General features: G+C 45.4%; 1 protein-coding gene across 5 annotated transcripts in view; it reads right to left on the reverse strand.

The window, feature by feature from the left end:
• The window catches only part of ZFHX3 (zinc finger homeobox 3), an 832,685-nt gene that overhangs the window by 509,145 nt on the left and 297,276 nt on the right, over positions 1-26,264 (reverse strand). Inside the window, exon 3 of one of the 5 annotated variants that reach the window (XM_090063357.1) lies at positions 3,369-3,471. The exons of the other annotated variants lie outside the window; for them this stretch is intronic. The gene's annotated coding sequence lies outside the window, so the exon portion shown is untranslated. The remainder of the gene's footprint in view (positions 1-3,368; positions 3,472-26,264) is intronic. 5 annotated transcript variants of the gene reach the window in all.

Raw genomic sequence — 26,264 nt, forward strand, 5'->3', positions numbered from 1 at the left:
CCTGGTTTTGTGTCGTGCACCAATAATTCAAGCTTCTCTGTTTTGTTCCCCAAGCTCCTAACATTAGCATACAAAAGTTTCAATTGTTTCTCACCCATCTTTGGCTGTATCCAGGTGAGGGACAGTCCTTTCACTATCAGTACTTCCTGCATGACTACTGTTCTCTGCAATAATGCTTCCCCATGGCCAACTGTCCCTAAACCTTCCTCTGAATGTGTGCTGTCCAAATTGACTGACACCGAGTATATGCAATGAGTCATTCCCACTAACTTCAGCTGGAACAGATAGTGCTCAATGCTTTTGAGTAAATAGTCCTAAACTGCTAATACTTGCAGGTAGCAATGCCTACTCTCATCTCCCCAAAGCCTCCCACTGGGGAAGGGAAAGGACACAAATGCCCTTCTGTGCTCTTCCTCCTGTTACTCACTGGCATCAAACTGTTGCTCACCTTCCAGCTCTTTAAGCGAATTCCCAGGGCATCCTCATTGCAATTCTAGGCTTTAAGGCCCAGGGTCTGTAAGGTACTTGCTAGTAGCCAGAACCAGAATTTGAACCAATTCAGAGACCACAGGCGACTACGTACCACTTGCTGGGTTGGCACACAGAGTACATTATACTGTGCACCCCTCAGCCTGCATCAAACGAGTGCCAATTCCCTGCCCTCGAAGGAGCAGATCGACAAAACGGAAGCAAAAGCCCGTGCGTGAAAACTGAACACCTCCAGGGTTAGGCAGAGAGAGCTACTTGTCAAGCAATCCTTCCTCGAGGAAGGCAGGACACCAGACTAGATGGGGTATCACTCTGTCCCCGTCAGACTACTCCTACGTGCCAAATACTAAATGAAGGAATCGGGAAGCTATGTATATGAAAACAAGATGCTCCAAATACTAAATGTCGGAAGTCCAGGAAGCACCTGGGAAAAGAGGAAGGCTGACCTTCGGAAGTGGGAGCTGCTGCCTCCGAGGCACTGAGCACCGTCTGCTTGCAGCTCGCCATTATTAGCCACTTCGAGGGTGTCCAGAGGAGGACAGGGCTGCTGGAAGCATACATTTTGACTGGAGAGGGGGAAAAGCCGAGGGGAGAAAATGCAGGTAAGTCAGCACTAACAGTGAAAGTGCTTCCCACGTCTTTATAAAAATGTTTTCTTCCGAGAGACTAAATATCACAATTTATAGATTTCTTTCCTATGCTAATTCAGTTCCATATTAACTGGAAGGACTGACAACTAATCAGTTTATAAAATCCAGCAAAATCATGAGTCCAGAGGATGAGACTCATACCCAAGCAACCACTCAGCAAGGAAAGAGAGATTATACCTTGTTTCCTGTTTCTGAGAAATCATTTCTATATGTAACTTTATAAATGTAATATGCAAAAATCCTTTATGTTACCGATTACCTTTGTATTCCAGTGGCATAATTAGTTGGTTTCTACCAAGGGATTATTTAATAAACAGCTGGAAACACCAGAAGGATGCTCGTGTGCAGAACAGTGGTATGGAAGTGACTGATGGGTGGCCCTTGGACTAACTAAATGAACAAAAGGCTCCTGTGGATTTTAATAAGCCTGATCCACTTATGAATCATAAATAAAACAGAAACCCTCTTGCAGTTTTAAGATTTCCAAGATTTCAGGAGGTGGATGTTTCAGAATAGCAACCCTGACTTGCTTTTCTTTTTCCCCCCTTTTTCTTTCAAACACTGTGTTTTGCATCCTCTGGATGCCATACGTGGCCCAACTCTCTGGATTCCCTGCCGCAGCAGAGCTACTCTAAAAGGTGAAAGCTTAACACAGCCCAGGTTTCTCAAACTGGGCAACATTATGTGGGAGGCAAACGGGAATGTGAACTGGGAAGAGGCAAGTATGCTGGCAGGCAGACAGATAAGTAAGTGGTCAGAGAGAGGAGTAAGGAAAAGATAGTAACACATGAGCTTCCATTACTGGAGCCCGCGTCCGAGTCATGTACCTGGACAGAGCACTATCATTCTTTCACAAAAACCACGAGTCAATATTTTAATGAGAAAATCCTTAGACTAAACTGCCGAGGTCTCAGGGGAGTTCAAAGTTAAGCTAACTAGTTCAAAATTTCTATTTCCCTTAGATCTCCTTTAAGAGAGGAAACATTACTACTAGTGTTGCTGTTATCGATAGCAGCAGCAGCACGCTCCTCATTGTCTGGGTGCTCAGCTTCGGTAGCTGGTGTCTGATTTGCAGAAGTGCTGTATACTCGCAGGTAAAAACAGGAGGAAGACTCTATGGAAGACATTTCTGATGTCCATTGCTAACACTTTTTAAATGTTTATTTCTTGAGAGACCTGTTTCTGTTCCTGGGCCTCTTTGTCTCAAAAGCCACAGTGATGATAGGGAGCACACGAGTTTTTAAAAAAAGTAAAAGTTGCTATATATCTGGGATAATATTGAAACACATAGTGCTACTGGCTGTACTAGCTCTGTGTACCGGACAGGAATTTTTCACGTGATACGTCATCTACAATTTGCTGCAGTGATTCACAGCACCTGCCTATACCATTACTACAGAGAAAAGAGACAACTTCTGTATTATCTGTTGAAAGATTCAGGTAAAAGGACTAAAATTTCACTGTCCAACTAGCTCACCAGCTGCACCAATGACAGAGAAGTATAAAATTCTCAATATTAGGTAAAGAGAAAATACTCTTCTTTGTTTTATAGGTCTACTTTGTCCATGTTTGTTTCAAGATATATTTTGTCCATGTTTCATTAGCGTATTTCATAATACAGGGTATTTTATAATATTGAGTATTACATAATACAGTATTGATTACAACAACCAGCAAGCTTGAAGTAGGAAGAGCTACACTACAACAATCAACCAACTAGCACACACTTATCTCAGCATTTTATTTGCTTGCTTGCATTTGTATTCTATCCTTCATGAATTCATCTTCCTGGACAGCTACAAAATTCTGGGAAAAACCTCCCCCCTTGCAAAAAAAAACACGTTGTGGGGGACCCCCATGTGCATACACGGGTGGGCACCCCTCCCACCCCCAAGAATGAACAAGGGCAGGACACATTACAGCTGTCTCTCAAATAGCAACAAGATGGTCAGCACTGCATGGGCTTCATTTCAGCTTACTCAAGGGTTACTATTGCCTGGATCCTCTTATGAAGTTGAAATATCCAGACATATTCAGAAAATAGCTACAGACAGATCTGTGAGATGGAAACTTAAGGTCAAATTATTGATGACCATAATTCAAAAAATTGAGGGATTTAGTTTTTATAAAGAACAAAAAGTTGAGATGCTTATCTGAGGCTCATCTAAATTTTTCTGAACCCCTCTGATTTGGACTCAGATGGGAAAGGATGGGAAAAGAACGTCTCACCAGTTTTGAAGGACTGACTGACTTCAGGTGGTGATGCCAGAACCAGCTCCTGGACACTATTTCAGTTCTTCCACTTCTTGTCCACGATAAATCCAGAAGATACCTGGCATAGGTAAGGGAAACAGCACACCTTTAGCTGTGCTCGCTTGTGAACAAGCAACAAAACCTTTTGCCAGTTTGTGCAACTGTCAGAGGAAGAAGCTCAAACATTAAGACAACAGGCTCCTATATCCAAAAAGGAGTCATGAATATTCAAAAATAGTTAACTGAACCTTTGTCCGTCTTCAGCACCTTGGAGTTTTGGCTGAGTTTGAACTGTAGGTAGGTTTTACCTTTCTGAAATGTTTGGTTCATCTGTTTTTTAAATAATTTGGGGATCAAAGTGAAAGATCCTGGAGTTTGCGTTCCATAGCAGTTGTACCATTTATACCAATCTGGGCGTGTTTACACGAGCGTTATGCCAGCTTACATTTACTGTGTAGTATATTACTGAGCAGTAAGTAGGAATAGGCCAGAGTCTACACATGCAGGTGTTAAACCGCATTAACGCTGTGTGTGGTTTGAGTTATGACTCAAGTTAGTCCCAAGTCAGTCCACATATACACAGTTACTGTGTAGTAAGATGTCAACACATTTGTTACTGCTCAGTAACTAATCAAGTGTAAATTGGATACCTGCATAATACAGGCATCAAATTTATGCTCAAGATCAGCCTGCCTGTCCCTCTGCATCCCAGGGTGATCCAAAACACAGGAAACAGCAGCAGCTTGATGGCTGGGCAGGAGAAGGCAGAAAAGACTCTCTTTCCAGGCGGCTGCAGCCCACGCGTCCCCTCCCATGGAGAGGCAGGAGAAGGAATAAAGGAAGCTGCTTCTGCAGAGCTTGACTCCTACAGCTTGTACGGTTCCTCTCTCCCCTTCCCTCCTCTGACACATCCTTTCCCATCTGGAAAAACAATGGAAGGCTCTTGAGTAGTTGGAGTCCTCTCTAGACCCCGGGGCTGGCAGGGACGGCTGGAGACTGAGGAACAGAGGCTGGAATAGGGGTGGCTGCCAAGGCTGGAAAAACAATTTTGGGAAGATCACCCACTTATCTTTGCAGGACTGTGAGGTTAGGGGGTCACTCCAGTGGGTACTGAGTGGGGATTGCACCTCCCTCCCCATAAGTGACTGCAAAATTGATTTTTTTTTTTTTTCCATAGACATCAGGGCTGGAAGGGACCTCAGGAGATCATCGAGTCCAGCCCCCAAAATCGAGTCCATTTTGGTGGCTTCAGTGCAACCTTGCAACGAGTTTGCTTTTATCCAACACCACAATCCGTGAATTGTGCTACAATTCACATCAAGCCAAATTTTTCAGATATCTGTCACTTGTCTTGCCTGCATGTGTCATGCGTGAGCATATCTGAAGGCTGAAAGGTATCAGCTCCTCACATCCTAATCCCCAAATTCATTATTCAAATAGACAAAATAACATTTGTGGTTGCAGCAAGGCATCCATAAATTCTTTCTGACCACAGAGGCATTTACCAGGAGAGGGACATTTGAACCAGAAAAGGGGATGAAGATTACACCCCTTAGGCCAAGACTGAAGATAGGGAGCTGCCAGAAGTGGAAGGAAATCAACAGAAAGGTAGAAAAAAACCAGGCTAAAGTGACGTGGATTCTTCAGCAAACTGTAGTAAAATAATAAAAAAGCACATATTAAAGGATGGACATGAGCGGGTGTGCTATTTTATGCGCTATCGCTTCAATCTAAACACTTCTTGCCATTTATAAACCCTGAACTGTACTAGATTTTTTAATCATAGTTTAATCATAATTTCTACTATTATTTGCTACTGATCACATTGAAAAGCGGTATCACGTGCGACTGAAGGCTCAGCTCCTGAAAAAACTGCTCTGTTAAAGTTTTCTTCCGACTGTGAAGCCACGATGGTCCCCTGGTTTTTCATTAGGCCTTTAGCACAATAGGGCACTTGGCCCTGGTTGCCTTGTTCAGTCCTTGAAACCTTTAAAAGTGTCAGCTGTAGTGGCAGCACACGTGATTAAGGGACGCTCACGACAGGAAGACAGACGTGCGGTCTCCTGCCTCTTAGGACGTGGCAGCAGACGGTTAGGGAACCCTACCACAGCTCTCCAGGGAAGGGTCTGTCTTTTCTCTATACGAGGCAGGGACTGAAAAGGCCGTGGGTGGCCTACAAGCTACTTTTCAGTGCTCTGCTCAAGTCCTCTGGTTGCTAGCTGATATCAAAGAATAATAATAAGTCACAAAAAAGGGGGGTGATAAGACTGTATCTGGGACTATACCCTTCTGCCCTGGCTGGTGAACGTGCACAAGAGTCTACATCTATTAAAACATCAACAACACGTTAGATGCCTCCGTGGGCACAAACACATACAGAACTCTGCTTGCACAAAGGGCCAGACTTGTTTGTCTTGGGGATGCCATAATCAAGGCCGCATGAAAGGAGGAGGCTTTGTTCTTACATAAGGGTGGAAACTCGAGCCACAGCACAGATAGTCTCAGTTAACTGAACCGATCTGCTGCGGTTCAATGCTGTGACACTGGGCGCCTCTCCCTCCATGTGTGCCCCATTGCAGCACAATACTCCCCCCTTCCCGGTTCCCCAAATCCTACCAGGCTTGCTTGAAACACTGGAGCCAGGGTCACTGTCCTGCCCACCCCTCCTCAGCTACTGGTCTGCTCTTGAGCAAACTGCTTTGAGTTTCATGCCTAAAATGTCCCAGCCACTCGGACCTCCGCTTCCGGAGCGTGAGCACCCTTCCTTGAATAAGGGAAGGGGAGAGCGGCTCATAACAGAGGTGACAGGGGTCAACTTTCCATACACAACAAGTAGTTTCCAGGTGGGAAGATGGAGAAGGAAGAGTCCCAACCCACCTGACCTTGTAGCAGTCACCAGCCTTCTCACCTCCCCAGAAGATGCTAAGTTTCCTGAGGAGTTAATACCGTATCAGAAAATGCTGTGCCACTAAAGGCAGCACAAGCTCAAGAGAAAAATGAGTCCCAACAAGGAGGGAGAAAAAAGAAGGAGATCCAAACAGACCAGGCTTCCAGAGCTCAAGTGAAAGCGTGGTCCCCAACTCCTGAGAGCTGCAGAGAGGGGCCAGAGCGAAGGGGGACCGTGACTAAACCCCTGGGGCATCAGGGAAGTGCGGTCCAAGGATGCAGCGGGGGTCGAGACAGCTGGAAACAAGCTCCCAGAAAAGGAGCAAAATGAACCAAGAGACAAATGTGAAATGGGGCTGGAGTGGGGCGGGCAGCAATTCTGAACTGGATGGAAGATGGACTGGGGCAGAGAAAAAAGGATGGGGGCCAGGCCTGTTATGGTCTCCCTTTCTGATCAAAGGGACAAGTCTCATTTTAGCAACGTTTTAGTTTCACACAATGGGCACCCAATTCAGCAATAATTAGTGCCATTTTGCAGTAGATGGCTGCAGAGAGCAACACCTTCAGGAATGCCAACTGTGATTAGGTTTCCCATTATGAAATGTGTATGACAGTCTATATGGTTGAGAAGCATCCATCACCACGTCTATATTCATATTATTTCATTGGGCAAACAGAGCAAAGCTTGCCTTTAAAGTAATAGCCCCAGTTGCAGTGAAGTGTGCACTGAACGATGCTCCACACTGGTAATTAGCACCCAGAGTAAACCACAAAGATGCAAAACGGCACACGAGGTCGTATCGGCTGGCAGAGCCTGCAGCAAGGAGGGAAGTTCTTTCAAAAGGATGTTCTTTGAAAGATTTAATAATTGTAAAACATTTTACATGGAGAAACTTTTGCATGGCCTCCATCACAGTATCTCGGTATGTTTAGTGTCTCAGAATAATTTGATTCCAAGGAACGATGAAATATTCCCAAAGATGGCAGATATGGATCCATATATGTGGTTTATCAACAAATGATGAGCCACATGAATCAACAGATTTACGGTCAGAGAGACCCACTTACCTGGATTTCCTAATCCTAGCATCTTGATGGATAAAATGCTACAATAACGTAAGAAAGGTTTACAGTCTTTACAACCATTCACTTAAAGCTTGTAGAAAGCTCCCCAGATTACTTGTCTGTCTGCAACCACACAGCAAGACCATCGTCGCAGGATTTCAGTAAACATCACATTCACGTGAAGGGTACCAGTTGCATACCAACGGCAAGGATATCTTAGGTTCAATCCACAGATGAGATTATGAAACCACTATCTGAAAACTTACAGCAATAATATCTATAAACATTTTATGTAATAAAAAAAGATAAAACCACCGAACAAAGAGCTTGGTTACTTCTATAGTCCTCTCAGAAATCTCCCACGTTCTTCCACAGAGAAGGGGTGGTGAGCAAATGCTGCTACATCCCGTGGCATGACGGGCCACAAGACCAGCCCATTTGGAAGAGGAACGCAGTGCCAGTGCCCGAGAGCAATCCAGGAAAAATCCGGTCACACCACTGCCCTCAATGAAGATGTACTGGGCCTTTCCTGGAGGGAGACAAAAACTGATGTCAAGAACTAAGGTACCTGTGGAGTATTTGATCCGGTGATAATCCTATGACAACAATTCTCTTATCTTTTTGCCTAAACCTGAATCCTTCCTGCTTCTCAAGTCTGGGAATGCTGCGCTGAAGGCTACGTGCCATAAAGACTGAAGCTACAGACGGTTCCACTTCCACTGCGGGCGTCTTACATGCGTGAATCAAGAACATATTGGGTAATAAATAACCAAACAGGTTGGGGAGGCGGGAGAAGCAGGAAGGGTCGAAAAATTCCAAACTGAAAAAAAGGAATTGAAAACAATGCTGGACTACTAGTGCTGGCACAGAGATACTCATCGAAGTATCACCCTCCAAATACCTCGGAAGGTGATGCGATGTGCCTGGAAAGTTTTCCTTCGCTCACATTCAGCAACAGCTCAAGACACAGAATAGTTTGACGGAGTATAGAAACAAGGAGATAACAAAATACTGTGCCAAGACGAGACCAGCATGTGTGTCTTGGAAAACCATTCGCATGCACAGGTTTGCTTCTCATTCATGCTACGTTCTAGCAGGACTCATCTCCGTGAAACCATGCCAGCAACACCAATGACGAGTTTAGTTACTGGGCTCTGTCACGAATGGACCTGAAACTTCTCCGGTTCTGGATCTAGACACGTAATGTGCTCAGAGGCTGACTGGAAGCAGAGAAGCAGACATGATAGCTATTTCCAGCAGGCAGACCATTGCTTTCTGTGCTATGATGGACATCACGTGCTGGCTCCTTCTGCTGCTGGCAGAGACAAGTCACAACACTTCCCAGTAAAATCCTAGACATTTTATCTTTTCCCTAATTAACATGGCCATCCTATTCCCTGCACAGATTATTCGTATGATGCTGGCACTCAACCAGTACCTGGGCCACATTGGGGCAAGCACCAATACAAAAGAGATTAGAGCCAATTTAATTCCAAGAAGCTCTTCTAACAACACTCGGTGTAAACCACCTACGCTCCAGACTTGCCCACCTGTGTCTGATGCCCACCCAAAGCAGGTAATGTTTTAGTTCCTAGATTCAGCGAGAGCGATCTGGGGATTACCAGTGTATAGAGGAGCGCACTCCAGCACAATGAACACAATTTGGTTTTCTTGTCACTGGGCCTCCCTGTTTCAGCTCACTCGCTTGTTCATTGCAACACAGAGGTACTGACTTGCTCAACGTACCAAATTTTAGTCTAATTTCAGAAAATCATTTTACTATTAATTACTTTGCAAAATGAGCATCTAATATGTCTGGTTCTAGCTATGTGGTATCAGACAATTAAACTTGGATGTAAAGATAAGCCCTTGCAAGTTAGATAATTCTCTATATAACCTTCTTAAATAATTGCTGCTGTTTAAGGTTATCTTCCAAGTGTAATTTTTTTTCCTATCCATAGGTTACACTTCTGCAATTTAAAGTTTTTTGCAGATCAGCATTTTAAAAGGATATCAGTTAGAGGATGTTGTCTTTGTGTGTTTTTTTATTTGCAGTTTCAGTATATAAAAATGTCATTGGTGGCCTGTAAATCAGCTCATTAATTCATGCCACCTTGTTTTGACTGGTGCAGACAAAACCCCCGAAATTAGCACAAACAGTGAAAATCAAAATTGTTTTGATAGTTAATCAGCATTATATAAGAAGAAAACTGTTGTAAAGGTGACAACTTTTCTGATGACAGCATTAGTTCCCAAGACTGTACATTAAGTTTAGTAAAAACTACTTTGCAATTATGTCAACAGAAATTAGAGGTGTTTATGCTGCAACTTGGAGCTCTTGAGCACGGTGTTTATTATAAACAACATTTCAAAAATAGCACTTTAAAAGACGATATATAAATATTTTAAGTGGTAAAATATAGGTGTTGGCTTTTTTTTGGTACTATGTCCAGAAAATCTGCACGTACACATCAAATGCTGTGCCTAGGGAATTTGTTTTATTGTTATGTTTGCATTTAAAACAATGTACGTGACCTATTTGGGGGTTCCTATAACTAAGTGGAACCTATTTGTTGTTTATTATTTATAGAAGATTCACTTCAGATTAGGCCTCTGCAGACGTGTGTGTTTCTGTGGCATCACAAAACGTCTCCAGATAGCTCCCGGTACTAAGACAGGCAAGAAAATGACAAGTTCGGCTGCATCCAGTACACACAGTATTTTATAAAGGGGAAGATTAAAGCTGGGTTTTTTCCTCTTCAGAAAGGCCACATGAAAGAGCCGGTACAATGGCTAATGCATTGACCTTCGATGTCTGATAATGACAAGTTCAAGTTCCTAGAGTTGGATAAGATGTGGGGCTAAAGTAAGTGCTCTCAAGCAACGAATTCTCCTGATCTGCGAGATTCCTCATCACAAAACTAGACTTAAAAGGCAGGTGAAGAAAACTGACTATTGTTCATTTCTACACAGCTTTTCCCCCACTAAATTAGGAGCGAGTCTTCAAACAGTTTCTTCAGAGACCTAGTCTCAGATACTGATTTCACAAACAAATCAGTAAAAGCAATTAAACGAATACCAAATATACATCTAGAAATGATTATATGCACACTTCTTTTGTATGTAACTTTTCACATGTTTTGATTCCTTCTTTTGAATAGGAAGAGTGTAAGACAGGATTGTCAAATACTCAGGGGACTGGAAGTCCCTGTACACAGTATATAAACATTTTTAAAAGTAAATGTCCCTGGGAAGCGCCTTGTACCTTCACCACCTGAAAAGGGGAATGACAGAATTACACACAGCCTACACTCATAAAACCAGCTCTCATCTGGAAACAACTGCGGCTTTCCCCAAGGGGAAAACTTGGGTTTGTTTCACCATTATTTCTACACCTGTAAGGCCTCAGCCCTACCCGCGACCATGTGTGGGGCTGCACAGGAGTGCAGGGCTCCTCCCCTACAATTCCACGTGCAAGAGACACGAGAAAGCAAGTCACGGTCATCGTGCCAACAGCAGACAGCTCGGTCAGATACTGTGTTGGTCAAGAAGGGAAGAAATAAGGCTCTTTCTTTCCAAACAACCCTAAAAAAATTAAGCAATAAACATCAGGGTATAATTTTGAGACTGACCTACAGGTCACATGGCTGTTTTGCAGATTTTGCTTTTTTTTAATAGATCTGTAACACCACACATGTGAACACACGCGCGCACACACCCACTTGGGTTTAAAGAAGTGAGGTTGCAGAGTCAAGCACTTCAAAGTTAGGAAAAGCCAGAATTCAAGTTGCACAGGCAACCCTACTTCAGCCCACTTGTGCATCCGCATTATGAGACTACTTTAATTAGGCAATCATGTACCGCAAAGCCACAGTACAAGGCAGTGAATGCTGATACAAGGCAGATCACTAAATATTTTTCTTTATTCTTCTTGTTCATCATGTGATTCTTTCCCTATTTATTTGCAAACACTGCTCTGAATACAGAAGTTTAATTTCCTCAAGGTCTTTTAAATGGTGCTCATCTCCATGAAATCTGAGCGCTTCACAAGCATTAATCTATTTTCAGTAGGATCAAGGTCAAAAACATTTGCTAATTCTGGGTGCCTAATTGCTCCATTTTTCTTGTTAGAAATTTTTATGTTTGCTTTTTTAAAAAACCTATGATATCAACCACAAAAATCTGTGTTATAAGAACACCAGGGTTGCAAAATCAAGTATTCAACAGAAACAAAATGCCAGTTATACACCAGGATGGAGGTCAACATTTTCTACTATTTTGGGTACACAATTTAAAATGATTTGGCCTTACTTTTTAGAGAAATTAGCATTATGTAGCACTTTGTTTCACACCAATTTCAATGACAGCTGTAAGCATTCAGCAATTCTGCAGATGAGATACCAGGCACCAGAAAGACAGAAACATGCAGCAACGCACAACTTAGCACACTCGCCAAGTATCACTTAGGAGGAAACCTCTGGCAAAAGCAGGGAGAGAATAAGGTCACCTGATAGATACTCAGGTCTTTAGCCATGAGGCTATGCCTTGTCTCCTTGCACTCCCCACTCACACTTCAACTCTGCACCGTGTGTGGCTGGCATCCCACGGACAGCTGCCTGCTTCACTACCTCGCCCGAGCATGGTCCACACGCCCTGCCCCGCATGGGACAGCGTCGCAGGAAAACCAGCAGGTTGCAGTTGTGTACCTGAAGCTGTTCTGCACCACGGATGCCCGAAGGGGGCTGAACTCCAGTTGCATGAGTAGCCCAACGCTGGCAGGTCTGAACCCTTCACCCCCTGCTTTGCAATCTCAACCACGTTCTTCTGGGTCACCGACAGCACAGGCTTTCTCAGGTGTTGAAGAATGCCTGCTCAGAGCAGCCAGCACTCTCAGATGGTGAAGCTTGCACACCTGGCACACAGCACCCCTATAACCACCGTGCGGGTTCCCCCACCGCGTTGGAGGGCAGGCCGGGGTCTACGCCGCCTGGGCCAGCAGCAGAGGAGGTGAGGCCCCTGCTTTGCTGGTGGGTTTCATACATCTCTGGAGGAATTCAGGCAGCTCTGAAAAGGACCAGCTTTGATGGAGGTACTTCATCCCTACAGAAGGCATTGCACAGTACCTGTCCCTACAACAAAATCCTGTCATTTGTTGGTTTAATTTTTCTTTCAAAAGTTGGATCGAGGGGTAAGCCGACTTCTCGCTGATGGGGGTTATTGGGAGGTGTTCCCTGGGGCAGGTTACTTCATATAGTCTCTTGCAAGATATGTTGCTTATGACGTGTCTGGTGCAGGTTGCTTAGGAAGACGGACAGAGGCAGATCCGTGATAGCAATGCTAGTATTCCTACGGCTTCCAGCTGGGTGGAACTGCTGTCAGCTAAAAGAAAGCACATCTCCATCCACTGTAACATACCTTCTTGGGGGTTTATTACTTTTGCAGCATCAAAGACTTTTGATTTCTAAATAAAAGCTTCTCCCTGTTCCAAGAGTGGTGTCAAAATGCCCAATTAATTACATGATCACAGACTTTTCCAGAACACGAGACACACACACGCGCGTGCACATGCATGCACACAAATGCACATGCACACACCCAGGGTCAAGGAGAAAGGGGGGAAAACCTAGTTATAATGAAGAAAGCTTAGATTTCAAACAGATATTTTCATAATTAGCCATTATTTCAAGATTCACACAGAAAATTGTGGGTAAACTCTTTTTTGGGTCTGTGTCAGGTGAAAGAGTCCCCCTTTTAATATCTGCCTTTTTACTTTCCTTTTTATGTTGGCTTAAAAAAGGGAAAAGACAAAATAAAATCTCTCCTGGAAGTGTATAAGTTTTGACATGATAAACTTTAATGGGCTCCTTTAGAGACGTTATACTCTATCACGTAGCTATGTATTTAGACAATTTCCAAAGTGCATATTATTTACTCAGTAGATGGTAAATTATTTCTGCTACTGAATAAAGGCATTTAAAGAATTTGTAACACGCAAATTATTTGCTTAACCGTAACTAAGGATGTATTATGTAAAACACACAGAATTTTTTAAAACCATGTGTTATTTGCTCAACAAATTAGGTGTTTTGTGAAGAATCTATTACACCCTATCGGATAAATAGATATTTAGATAGTTTTAAATCAGAGCTTAAATTACGCATGGTAAAAAATCTTTATGAAAACTAGTTTCTTCCCAGGTGCAGCACATACTGAATTAAAGCTCTCAAATCTTAAAATTTTTCCCTAAATAACAAAATTGGCTTCACCACTGCATCGTCTACTCTGACAAAGCCGATTTGTTTGAAGAACTTCTGACTTCATCCAAAATGTTAGACTAAAGTCATGTTAGAAATCTTTCTGCTCTTCCTTTTTTTCTGTGCCCTTGTTCTGCATAACAAAGGGACATTTGCCAAACAGCATCATCTTCATCTTTAGTTACGGATGTATCCCTCTTTTACTCCACTTGAAGATGTCCCTTCTTTTCTTGCAACATCATAAGCACTCTGGGATACCAGAAAGAGAGGTTTACGCATTCTCGCTGCGGTTCGGGAATAAACAGCAAGAACAAGTGAAGATTCACCAATACAGGAAATAAAACCACATTAGCTGAACCTCTGCTAAGATAAATTATTTCAACCCTGGAGCATAGGGTGAAACCAAGTGTAGGATATGTCCTTTCCTACTTATAAATAATTCTGTTGCTTTCTCATACAGAGATTTCACATACCTCTCGCTTTTATTCTCTCTCATACAAGGGTGTTAAAACAAATTTACGATGTATTTAAGCTAAATAATCCTCTAAATTTGAAGGTATCATTTTATATTTAGGTCCGGATTCAAAAAGCACTTAAACAGGGGCCTCTTCCCCAAAGTGCAGAATCAGGTAACGCTATGTTCATCACTACCAGGTGTTGGGATTGACAGTTTAAAGGTGGAAAGTCCAGGTCACCTAAACTGCCATACAGTAAGGTCAAGGGGCTAGGCTTCAACACATGCTCCTGTGAACACGTGTGACAGATTTGGGCATGGAGTTGCTGTGATTCCACACTTGTATCAGGTAACTGCATCAGCAAATGGCCCCTTGGTATCCAGCTTACTATTTACGTTTAACTAGCAATATTTCAGTATCCATAAGTGCTATCCTATTCATGCACATCAAACAATTTTGACATGTTCATCCTGCGCGGTCACCGCTGGACATTTGGAAAATCACTGTTAAGTGACCCACCCAGTGCTGCACGGTGAGTCAGTGCCGAGACTGGACTAGTTGTATCAGGAGAGCTGACCCGTCTCTGTTGAACCTAAAACCATTTTGGTGGATTCGTTCTGAGATCAGGTTTAAACCTGCTTTCTGCTAATAAGATTTAAACACTGCTTGTCAATCCAGTAGGAACTTAAAATCACATTTTGCCAAAAACACAGGGTTTGGTCCTCACCGACCAAGTAGCTGTGTTTAACCCATTCGGCAAAGATAACCGTTCAACATGCTTATAAACTAGCCCGTTAACACGGCTTAATGCCAAGAGCATGTCGGGTCATCGATCCTGGCATCTGCTGCCAGATCAACGCCAAACTCACCGTGTGGCTTTGGGCCCATGTTTCGACCCTTCTTCGACAACGTGAACCTGTTGGCAAAATGCAAGTAATGATATTTCTCTGTGAGGGGGGGCGTTGGGCTGATCCATTAAAATCATCAGAAAAATTATCCTGTTTTCATTCCAGTATTCCTAAGTAGGCAGAGAAATGCATGTCCGTCCTGCATTCGTGACACAAACACGGCCGAGTCTAAATAACGCGCCCCAGTTCACTGCTTGCTTCTACACTAATAACAGAACAGGGTGGAAACAACAATCTGGCCCCGTTTGCCAAGCCATGCCAGTAGCCCATTAACACCACCGCCGCCGCAAGCCGCGACCTCGTCTGCAACGGATAAACATGTATGTTTTCATTTTTTGCATAAGTTTGAACGAGTTTAAAAAAAAACCCTTGTATTGTCACAAAACTGCTCCTGGTCAGAGCCCTTGCAAGCCAAGTTTTAGCCTGGAACAAAATTTTATTGCCTAGATATAAACCCCTGACAAACAGGGTTTATAATGGAAATACTGACAGAGCATTAGCTATACTGTAGTTGTGCTACCGGGTGCCACTATAATACAGTCTATTCCAGAATAATTTTTCTTTTTATTATTTCATTAAGTTGTATCTCACTAAAGTTCCTCCTAGGATCTCTCTGCAGCACCAAATTTTTCATTGAGAAAACTATAAATCATAGGCCTAAATTACAATTTAATTATAAACGCCTTCCCTTCTAATGCTGCCTGGGACCTTTTACCCTCCTACATAATTCTAAAAAATGACCCCTGTCATAATTTCCTTCACTAGAATAATATGGAGAGATCTAATCCTGAATCCTGCTGTCTTATAATTTAATATAAGAGGTAATTATTATTCAAAAGATAATGTTGCAGATATTGAAAATATTCTGAAGTTTAAAAGTCTAAAAAAAACCTGACTGGGTAGATGGAGGCTCCTTATCTTACACATACAAAAAAAATGAAATAAATAAAAAGGTTTTAAGTTTTTATGAAAAAAAACCAAAAAGAGAAGCTTTATTTGTAGCTGGAATTTGTCTGAAATAATTTACATAACCTTTGAACCGCAGATAAAAAGCGTGCACACATCCACATACATGCACAGCAAAAGCAGGGAGGCACCAGACAGAGGTTGCTATCGTCTCCATTGCTGCACGCAGCTACTGTCTCAAAGCTGGAGATTACCTATAGGATTCAGATTGTTAACATGCATTTGAGAAATACGTTTTAAATGGCTTCCTCTCCCTGGACATGGTGGACTGTCACCGCAAGAAGAAGAGGTCCTCTCTCCTCCCCTTCAACTGTTTTTAAATCAAGTGCATCAAAGAAAATTATACTTAATTTCTACATGAATGTGAAGCAAAAAACAGCAAACTTCTTCAAAAATAATCTTGCACTCGGGAATCTGAATTTAATATTATATTAAAAACAGGGTGCTGTAACCGGCCACTACTTGTTCACTTTTCAGAGAGTCTTGGGCCCTTAAACTCTTGTTTCTAAAAAGGGACTTTTGTCAATGGGAACCGATCTCTCTCACCCACTCTTGTGACATCCAAGGGGAACTGCCGGCCCCAGAGCTGGGATCCCTCCGGGGTCCGGTCAAAGAGGTACAGCATGGGAAGGCTGAGACCAGTACATCATTACTGAAGGCGGCAGGCTGGAGCTCCAAAAGGAGTTCAAAATGCCGTTAAAAGGGTGAAGTCCAAACAATGCCCAAAAAGTTTCCCACTTGCAGATCCTAGGAGGGCACCCCGTTCCTGCCAGCGAAGGGTATAAAAACCAAGAGTGCTTTTCCTTGCTTTCAACATTGCAGGACAGTATCCATGGAAGGAAAATAAAATATCCTAGCTGACAGGTTCAACAGACTGGACAGGTAGGGGCCACGGGGGTTATCAGGAAGCGGGGTTCACTACAGGGAATTATAGACCCTGCTTACCGTCCTTCGCCTAGTCAGGACACCATGACACTGCTCAATAAAAATCAGACTATCCAGCACAGAGACACTACTTTACTACCCTTTTTGTTTTTGCTTTGGGAGCAGTTCATTTAAGATGTAATAAATTGAAGGTTTTTTCCTCTCCTTCCATAAATCTAGGGACAGTGCAAATGAGGTGTTCCTCATTATGAACAAAGGTAAAGGGGCTCCCCAGACAGTGACATGAACTACTAGCATTAAAGCCCTCATTAAAAGGAGAGGATCTCCTTCCAATAAGAAATGCCATTTAATCATATTAGATGGTAATATTAGATGGTGCACTTTGTGATGCCAAAGTGAGAGGATGGGCTCCAGGACACGCAAAAAGGTAGAAAGCCTGTAATCTCAGAAATATCATGAGAGAGACATGAAACTTTGCCTATACCAAGCTAATAATGAGGAGCAGAGTGGACACTGGTTTGCTGCATCTCTCTGAACTGCTTCCCAAATTAGAAAGATTTAGGGATCCCAGCGGGTTCCTGGCAGACCCTGGGCTATGCCGCCGCATTAGAGGGACAATGCCTGTCCGAAGATGCTTTCGGTTAAGACATAGCGCGGTCGTTGAACAGCCCCCGCCAGACTTTCCAAGCAGTCCTTTTATTGAGATCCCCGCCATGTAGAACTGCACAGCGCCAAAGAAGCCAGCTTGCTTGTTGAACGAAGCAAACTGGGACCTTCATGCTTACATTTTCTACTGCGTCTCCCCCCAGGCTCGCGACAAACTATGCCCAGGCTGGTACGCAGGGAAAAACCCAGGCGTAGCCCTTTGGGAGTTTGGAGGAAGACCTCGCCTGCTGGAGAGGCTTGCTGCTCATGGGAACACTGGGGAATTGGGCCGGTGGAAAGACCGATGGAGAGAGTGTCTCCTCTTGGGACAGAACTCGTCTCAAGAAAGAATAATGGGCCATCCTGACCCAAGAGGCTTTGGAGGAAGGCATAAAACTTCCATAACGCCAGGACTCTGTGAGAGCACTGCCTCTCCAAGCATGCCTATGAGATGCATCCTCCTTCACCTGAAACCATCCCACCAGAGAGGCCCACTACCTGCTGGGAACACACCGCACTAGGCAAAGCCGGGGGTTTCGTAACTGCCTCGGCTGCTCCTGCTCCACTTCAGAGCTCCTGAGGAAAGGAAGCTCTGAAGGAGAGGGAGGCAAGCGGGTAGAGTGAATCCGCAAAGACAATGTGAAGAAAAGAACTACGGCTGCTGCAGCAAGAAACCTTTCCTCTTGTTCTTCCGAGAGACCCCTTCATACTTCCACTTGCAGGAGCACAGCACAACACATCCCCATCCCCATCCCCATCCCCACACAGAAGTGGGGCATGGTGGCCTAATTAAAACAAGTACTGAAGAACCATCTTCCCAAAGCAAATATTGTATTTTTATGGCAATTCATGGGCGTAGTAGTATACAATTGTGGATGTGGATGGCCAGAGAGCAGTCTAGCAGGAATCAGAGTAGTAAACATCTACTGTTGGCAGGCGATCGGTGCTGCCTGTTCCCTGGCAGCATGAGACCCAAGACCCTGAGCTCTAACACCCTAGTTAAAGCACTGAAAGAGGATTTCAATATCCAGTGCAGGCGTCTTCTTTCACTGAAAAGGACACCAGAACTGGGCCAAAACTAACACGAAAGAACACAAAATAATCCCGTAAAGCCGCTAAGAGAATCCTCATTACAGGCCATTTTTTCAGTCCTTTTTTAGCCAAAGCCTTGACTGACCTGAATAAGAGATTTGCTTCAGCGAGGAGTGAACGTCTGAGCGCCTGTGTCTATTCAGCGGCAACATCTACAAGTGGAACGAAGGGAAGACAAAGCTGTGGTTCCTGACTAAACTTTTCTGGTTAATATTTCCATGGAGGAAAACAGATCTGGCATAGTTCAGCCAATCTACAGGATCCAACAACGAGCGTGCATCCCATGTGCGAAGTCCAGCTCGATCCAGCACTGAGACTCGTTTCCCTTTGCCTTCATTTGTGGGTTGGCCGATGCAGCACGCAGGCGGCATCCTGAAATCACTGGATGTTTCATATCAAGTACCTTGAGATATGCTGGTGTCAGGTACTTAGAAGATTAATCAGTTGTGTCATTTAAATAGATTTTCTCCGCTACACTTTCTGCCGCTGTGTCCCGCTCTCATTGATTCCACCTGGGTCTTTCTTTGCAATTTCCCCCGTATTAAAACAGTTTTAAATTTAAAAGCAGAAAAACAATCTAAAGACGAAAGCAGTCCCAGCGCTCCGCATCGGCATTACTGAACGGCCCCTTCCGCCGTTTCCCCAGCCTGAGGGCTGTTGGAGTTTGGGTCCACCTCTAGTTCATCCTTCCCGTCTGCGCTGGCCCAGCATTTAGGAGGAACATAAATGTTTTAATTAGTTCTGTCTTCTTCCCAGGCTCCCACCCTTGTTGCCTCTTGTCACGCTGGTTGTCAAACCCTTGCATTTGGCAGCCACCCTGTACCAGGCTAGCTGAAGTAGGAGTTTGGAAGTCTTCACCGAAGGAGACACGTAAACTATGGAGGACGCAACACTTCAGGCATCACTTTTAAAAAAAAATTCTGAGTGAAATATCAGGCTTAGATACAGATAACAAGCAGCTATCAGCGCAGAAGCACTGGGGGTAGTTTAAACTAACTGGAATTACAAACACGCTGCTACCTCAGGTACCATGTTCGACGGAGGTTGCACGCATGTTGTTGATTCATTATTTCTCGCTTCATCCATCGCCTGGTTACCCCTTCCCTTCTTTTGTCCGCAATGTTTTACGTCGGCTCTGTGCTTCCCCCCTAACAACCACAAACACTAAAAACATATGCTGCAAGAAGCATGCCCGTTTCCTCGCCTTCCGGCGCACTTGGCACTAACAAAGTTTTTACTCCTTTTCTCCTCTGTCTGCAAATAAGATTGTGACAGAGAAGATGAAAGCAGGGCGAGGAGCCAAAACGTAAGTTTGTTTGTTGAACTACGTCCAAAAACCTCCCAGTATTTGGTGGTGGTAGCAGCCCGGCCAGATGTCTGGGACCATCCCTGTGCAGCTGCAGGGGCGGGGGCCGCGCCGGCTGCAAGTTTCGTTCGTCTGCATCAGCCGAGGGTAATTGACAGCTTCCCTTCCCCGGCATCCCCACTCCGAGAAGGCCGTGTCCCCAGGAGCTGCCTTGTACAACCTCAAACACTTTATTACTGGTCAATTTGGGTTTCCTGCCCACTTTAAGTGGCAGTGCTGAGGGTCTCTAACTCTCTCTAGTCTCACTAATCAATATAAGCAGTCACTTCTACAACATTTCCCTGCTACTCAGCAAGAAGGACGATACAAGCTGCTATCGGCTGTAAATTACCGGGGAGCCTAAATATTACATCATGGCATGGGCTAAAATTCACCAATAAGCTTCATTTTTAGTTCTTCTGGGGCTTCGTCTGCTTTGATTCTCCCCAGAGAAAGCAAAGGCACGTGGCCGGTGCTGCGCTTCCTGCCCTACCTTCCCCCAGACTGGCTTGCCTCCGCTCCGGCCCTGGCTCTGCTCCCTGGGACATATCGCACCTCTCTCCCTGACGGGAGCCACAGAAAAATCCTATCTAGTGTAAACCTCAGGTTTATAGCCAGAGTATTATAGGTATGAGAAAGTCAGGATTAAACAATTACTGGCTTGAACTCGCACAGTAAAATTTGTTTATGAGGTAAATTTTAACAAGAAACAAACAGCTAGTGTGGTTTATAAGCAAAAGCAAGCTGTAAAAAATGGGGAATGCTTTGTAAATGCCAGTCTGCGGGCCAGACCGGGTCCGCGGGGGAGCTCCCCGCGGCGGCAGCTGGCTCTCACGCGCAGGCAGGGCCCCGAGCGGGCCCAGCCCCACGGCTCGCTCCCCGGCAGGCTGCGCGGGGAAACGCACGCGCATTTGTGCGGCAACAAGATCTGGCAGCACGGGCTGCATGCAGCCACCCCCCTTGCAATGCTCCCACCACACGGTCGGCCAAAAGGAGCTGGTAAACACCGCCTGTCCCGCGCCGCTCGGCCTGGCTCGAGCTTCGCCGAGTTCAGGGCAGCCGAGCTCCAGCGCTTGGTCTCGGGCCAAAGTCTCATTTAACAAGAAACGACGGCACTCAGCCTCGGCGCAGGAATGCAGCCTACTTCCCCCATCAAGGGGAGCTGCAGCAGAGCCTGGCTATTTCTCCAGCACCCCCACCGCGATACCGGTACGGACAAGACGTGGCCACACGGGGCACGACCCCTGGTACCACAGGAGAGGGCAGCCACGCGTGCCCAACGGGGCTGGCAGAGCCGCGTGGGATGGGAGCCGTCCTGCACCGGACGCTCCCGGCTGCAGGAACGAGGGGTGCTGCAGCCGACGCGGGGGGCACCGCCACGGCTGTGTGGGAACAGCAGAATCACCACGGGACCGGGCCTGCGTGCGCCGGGCGGACAGGGGAGGCAGAGGGTCAAGGCACAGGCAGGCTGCCGGAGCGGCCAGCCCACAGCCCCTCGCCTCCCCCAGCGCGAAAACGTGCCAGAGCCACCGAAGAATTGCAATAAAATGCTCTCGCTTTGATTAAAATCTCACATGCCACCGCTGGGCGTGCTGGGAGAGAGAAAAACACCTTCGCTGATCCCGGCGTACCAGCCCGGGCTCAACAGGAAGGAAATAAAAACAGAGAATGGGAAAAAAGGCAGTTTTCTTGGTTTGAATTCACGAGAACGCTGGAAGAGTGAATCCTGGCTCCCAGCAAAAGCCGGCGGAGAGAGAGGAGGCGTTATCGCCCCAGGTCCCGCAGGAGCCCGTGCGGCGTGCGTGTGGGGGCTGGTGGCGGTTGAGAGGCTCTCTGTCCTTCCCAGAGCCCCACACTTTTCCCCAGCACAAGCGCAGGCCCACCAGCTCGCTGACAGCCTGATCTATTGGCTCTAGGACACCGAGGGGAATTCTGCTCCAGCCGCCCTGATGCTCTCCTTTGTTTAGAAAAAGAAGAGAGAAAGAGAGAGAGTGAAAAAAAAATCCTCAATCGTTTAGTACAAGTCATTTTACATGCTGGGATAATGAAGTATAAAAATGCCTTCAAAGGACTGATTTCCTACTTTTAACTCACTACCAGCCGAGCTCTTTGTGAGGCCCTCTGGAACATGCATTCCCAGCCCCACTCAAACAAAAGAGCTGCAAATTCATTAAACTATTTAATTATGCCTTTTTATTTTTCTCCATTAGCAAGCCCTGCCAGCACAAAGTAAATAAAGCCACCATGGTCTTTCCCCAGCAGACACACTGACTGTTTTTATTCTTTATTCAGTTTACAATATAAAGGGCTATTTTTCCCCCTCCTCCTATTCTTGGCTAGTTTCCTAATACAAGCCCTACAAACAGAAGCATCCAACTGTACATGCAATGCATGGAGCTGGAGCAGCAGCACTCAGCATTGCAAGCACATACCCTAGACAGCTTTCAAAGTACCAGCAGCCAACGGCAGCCAAACAGCACTTTACAGCCAGGCGCGGAAAAGATATTAGCTTTTTTTTTATACTCTAGTAAATTTGCTTTTTACATCTATTTCTTTTCAGAAGGGCTTGTTATTGAGCTTACTGTCCACAAATTCCATTGATCTCAGGCTGTGACTCAATCCATATGCTCATGCTTTGACACCGGCACAGCAAGCGAGCGATACAAATCCTGTTCAGGCTACAAACTTATTGATTTTATAGATTTCCCCCAAAGTTGTGATAATGATATATCATTGTTAAATTTGGTAGAACAAACTGCTTTCCCAATCTGTCAATGCGAGCATGAAAACCAATTCACAGCCTTGTTTAGAAGGCTTTCCCTTCAGAAGAATAACTACTGCTAGCAGAAGCAGATCACCAATACCCAGCCGCTGGCATAGGCTTGATGGATGTTACCTTCCTCGCTGCCCTTTTCTGACCTGCAGCACACTGGGTTACCAGGCGTCTACTTAGTGCCTACAATTACCGGCCTTTATTCTTCAGTGGCGTTCTGCAGTTTAATTATTTAAAACGTGCATTATTTGCGACCCCGATTTGTAGCTTTTTAAACTCTTTTCTTGAACTATTTCAGATGCGATGAAAATACAATACGATCATATGAAGTTTATTGATTTTAACAAATGGTTTCTCCCTGCTCCATTTTTCCACTGGTCTAAACAACAAAACCGTGCTTCATTGCACCAGGCGGGGGAGACAGTACCCCCGTCTTAACCCAGCGCATCCTCACTTCCTGCCCCGTCTCTGATGCCACAGCCCGCCAGCAGAAACAGGTGCAATGGAAGAGGTCACTTCACAGCTGACGGCCTGCCCCTCCGCTTGCCGTGATTTAGTTTTACTTTTCACTTCAGAAGTAGAGGAAGAAACAAATCCGTGAATCTGTGAAAGTGGATTCCACCCTGGAAGTACTGAAGTAATGCCTTCCTAGAATCAAGCAGGTTCCTCTGTAAATTGCCTCGTGTGTCTTCATATAAAACAACTGCAAACTCATACTGCAATTGGTAGAAAAAGACAGTCGGCGCAAGACGGGACCTGGGCGCTGCACACTGCACGCAGAAAATTAAAATAATTGTGTTTAAGAATCACGACGCTGCATTGAAGGGAATGCTTCCTGGCATGACAAACGCATACCTTCCATCATGACTTTTCACAAAGTCTCAAATAATTATTACAGATCTAAAAACACATGCAGTACGTGGGCAAAATACTGACTAAAGAAACGGATGGCAACTAAGAGACAAGAATTCAAGTTGTAGAAAACAAAAATTAGATAATCCACATGACTGACAGGACTATCTGTTGAATGCTGCCTATTCCTCAGGCGCGCTTTCCTTCTATTATTTTTCTGCATTTGACAGTACCCCGAGCTTGGAGAAAGCTTCAAAGCTGCCTGCACGTCAGGACACCATGGCCTCATCCCCACATTTTGGGGATACTTGTATGCACAGCCATGTCCTGGCCTTTGCCATGTTGCTCACATTTCACATCGCTCAGAGCAGGCTTCTCTCCTCCCCACGTGCAACAACACCTATACGTTGTCCACAAACCTCCTGCCCCATTCACTCCTTCCCTCCAAGTCCCATTTTTGCCTCCATGGTGAGATTTCCCATCGCTGCTGCTCAGATAAAACCTCTCCTCTCAGTCATTATTCTTCAGTCACTTCCTTACAAACAGGTCTTGTAGGAAAGGCTGTTTAGTTGTCCCCCCCAATATGTATCATACTAGCACAGACCGACAGGACTGACACTTTCCTAGTTTCTACCAAATCTTGCCAAGAGTAACGTCTCTACATGTGGCACTCCTGCCCCACAGGATGAGTGACTGTGCTCACAGGGAGAGGTGCAGTCCTCCTCCTCCAACGTCCCTCCTTTCATTACTGGGTCCAGGGTATGATCCAAAGTGATGGATGCTGCACTTCTTCACCCACCACAGCTGCATCTCCTTTCCCATCCTCGGGCACTTACAGACACGAGGATCTCTCACAATATGCACCTGGTAATTTTTCTTCCCCCACCTTTCTTCTGACCACACTCAAGAAGAGTGACTCTCCCTCCTTCTAGACCATCTCAGCAACTTTTTCTCCCCAAGACAGCAGTCAGGTAGGTTTAGTTACTGCAGGTTGCACCAAAACCCTATTGGGTCGGATGCCAGAGAAATGCCAAGACAGAGAAGGATTTTATAGAACTGCCCCAGTTTCGAAGCATTGTTTTACTCAATTTTCTTCCTTTGGGCTATCCAGGAATTGACTGCTACTAGCCCAAAGGCAGGGAGTAAGATCACAAAATGTTTTCACAGACACAAACTTTCTGTCTTCACCTGATGGAAAAAGGAAGCGCGGGTCTGTGGTCGCAAAGGGCGGGCAGGGAATTCCTAGCAAGGAAACACAAATGCCAGTCCCAGTGCAACCTCTCTGTCTCGGGCACGATTCCTCAGGTTAAGCCTTCTTGATCAACGGACAGATCTTGGGGTTTCACTTGGTGAGCCTGGCACGGCTAATGGATGGCTTTGCTCCCCTCAGATCTTGTCACGTACAGAACGGTTTGGCAGTGGCCTGATGACGGGTAGGACAAAGAGCTACTCCACGTTGTGGTGCCCCACCATGATGCCTTGGTGACCTTCCCACAGACCGGAGCCACTGGGAACTGAGGGGCCTGGTCTTGCCTCCTTTCACGCGGCCACACTGCCTGCCCTGCTCGCTCGGAGGATGGCTGGCGCAGGAAACACCATTCCTGAGGGTCTGCTTACAAAACGTGGAAATCCGGGAATTTCGGTTTCAGGTCGAGCGCCCTCCGATTCGTTTCACTCCATAGCACTGAAAAGTCTGTCCTGAGATTTCTGAACATTAGGACACGCTGTTTTTATGCAGCACAAATAAATAATACTCAGCCCTCAGTCAGCACGTTTCACCTGCAGACGCAAGGCACCTGACAATCACGAGAAGGCATTACTATTACTATTCACTTTTGATGGGGAGGAATCTGAGACCCAGAGGGATTAAAGGGATTTGTCCAAGTTTACCCTGTGAGGCAGGGACAGTCACCAAGATATATCCCAGCACGATGGTCCGACCACTAGACCACACAGCCTACACGGAAAGGACACGGCCACACAGGGAATATTGTCATGCTGCAATGAGCAAACAGGATCCACCAGCACTTGCCTTACACATTTGCGAAGTGCAGCTACCACCCAGGGCACGCCAGCTTTGTCACCCAAGGAGATTCCTGCCAATCAGCCCCGGCATCTGCAGGAGGATCCTGCCACCCTTACTCCCTCCATTTTGTCTTGCTCAAAGATTTACTTTATCTTTGCCCTTCCAAACACCGGTGACAGGCATCAAGGACAAGGCAAAGGGATGCAAGTGAGATTACATTGCTCGCACGTCCCCAGGATCTCTACTCTGCTCCCAGGTTTCCTTCCACACTGAGCCAACTCACATTTCCACAACTCCATGGCATGCACACAATCCCTGCTGTCCCGGGCAGCATGCTGTGGAGTCCCCACCCGGGTGACAGGGCATGTGTCCCGATGAGGATGACAGTGTGGTCCCAAGCCATTAGTGGAGAGAACTGTCACTTGTCAAAAACAATTAAACGAACGGGTCTGAATGCATAAGTTCATCAAATCTCATTGGCGCTGCAAGTACTGCAGAAACTTGTGCTTATTTCTCTCTTGCCCCCAAGCCCTGGCCTGCTCTGAGCCATTCACAGAATGCAAGCCCTAAATTCAAACCTTTCAGAGGAACGAGATGTTGCTTTCTGTTCTAGCCAAAAAAACAAAACGAAAAAGCAACCCCCCCCCCCCCACACACACAACCCTGCTGATAATTGCACTGGTCCAAATGTGCAGAGGCTTTCACACAGAATGATGGCTT

This window comes from Crocodylus siamensis, chromosome 9 (assembly GCF_052110815.1).
Source record: "Crocodylus siamensis isolate JL-2025a chromosome 9, ASM5211081v1, whole genome shotgun sequence".
NCBI classification, from domain to species: Eukaryota; Metazoa; Chordata; order Crocodylia; family Crocodylidae; genus Crocodylus; species Crocodylus siamensis.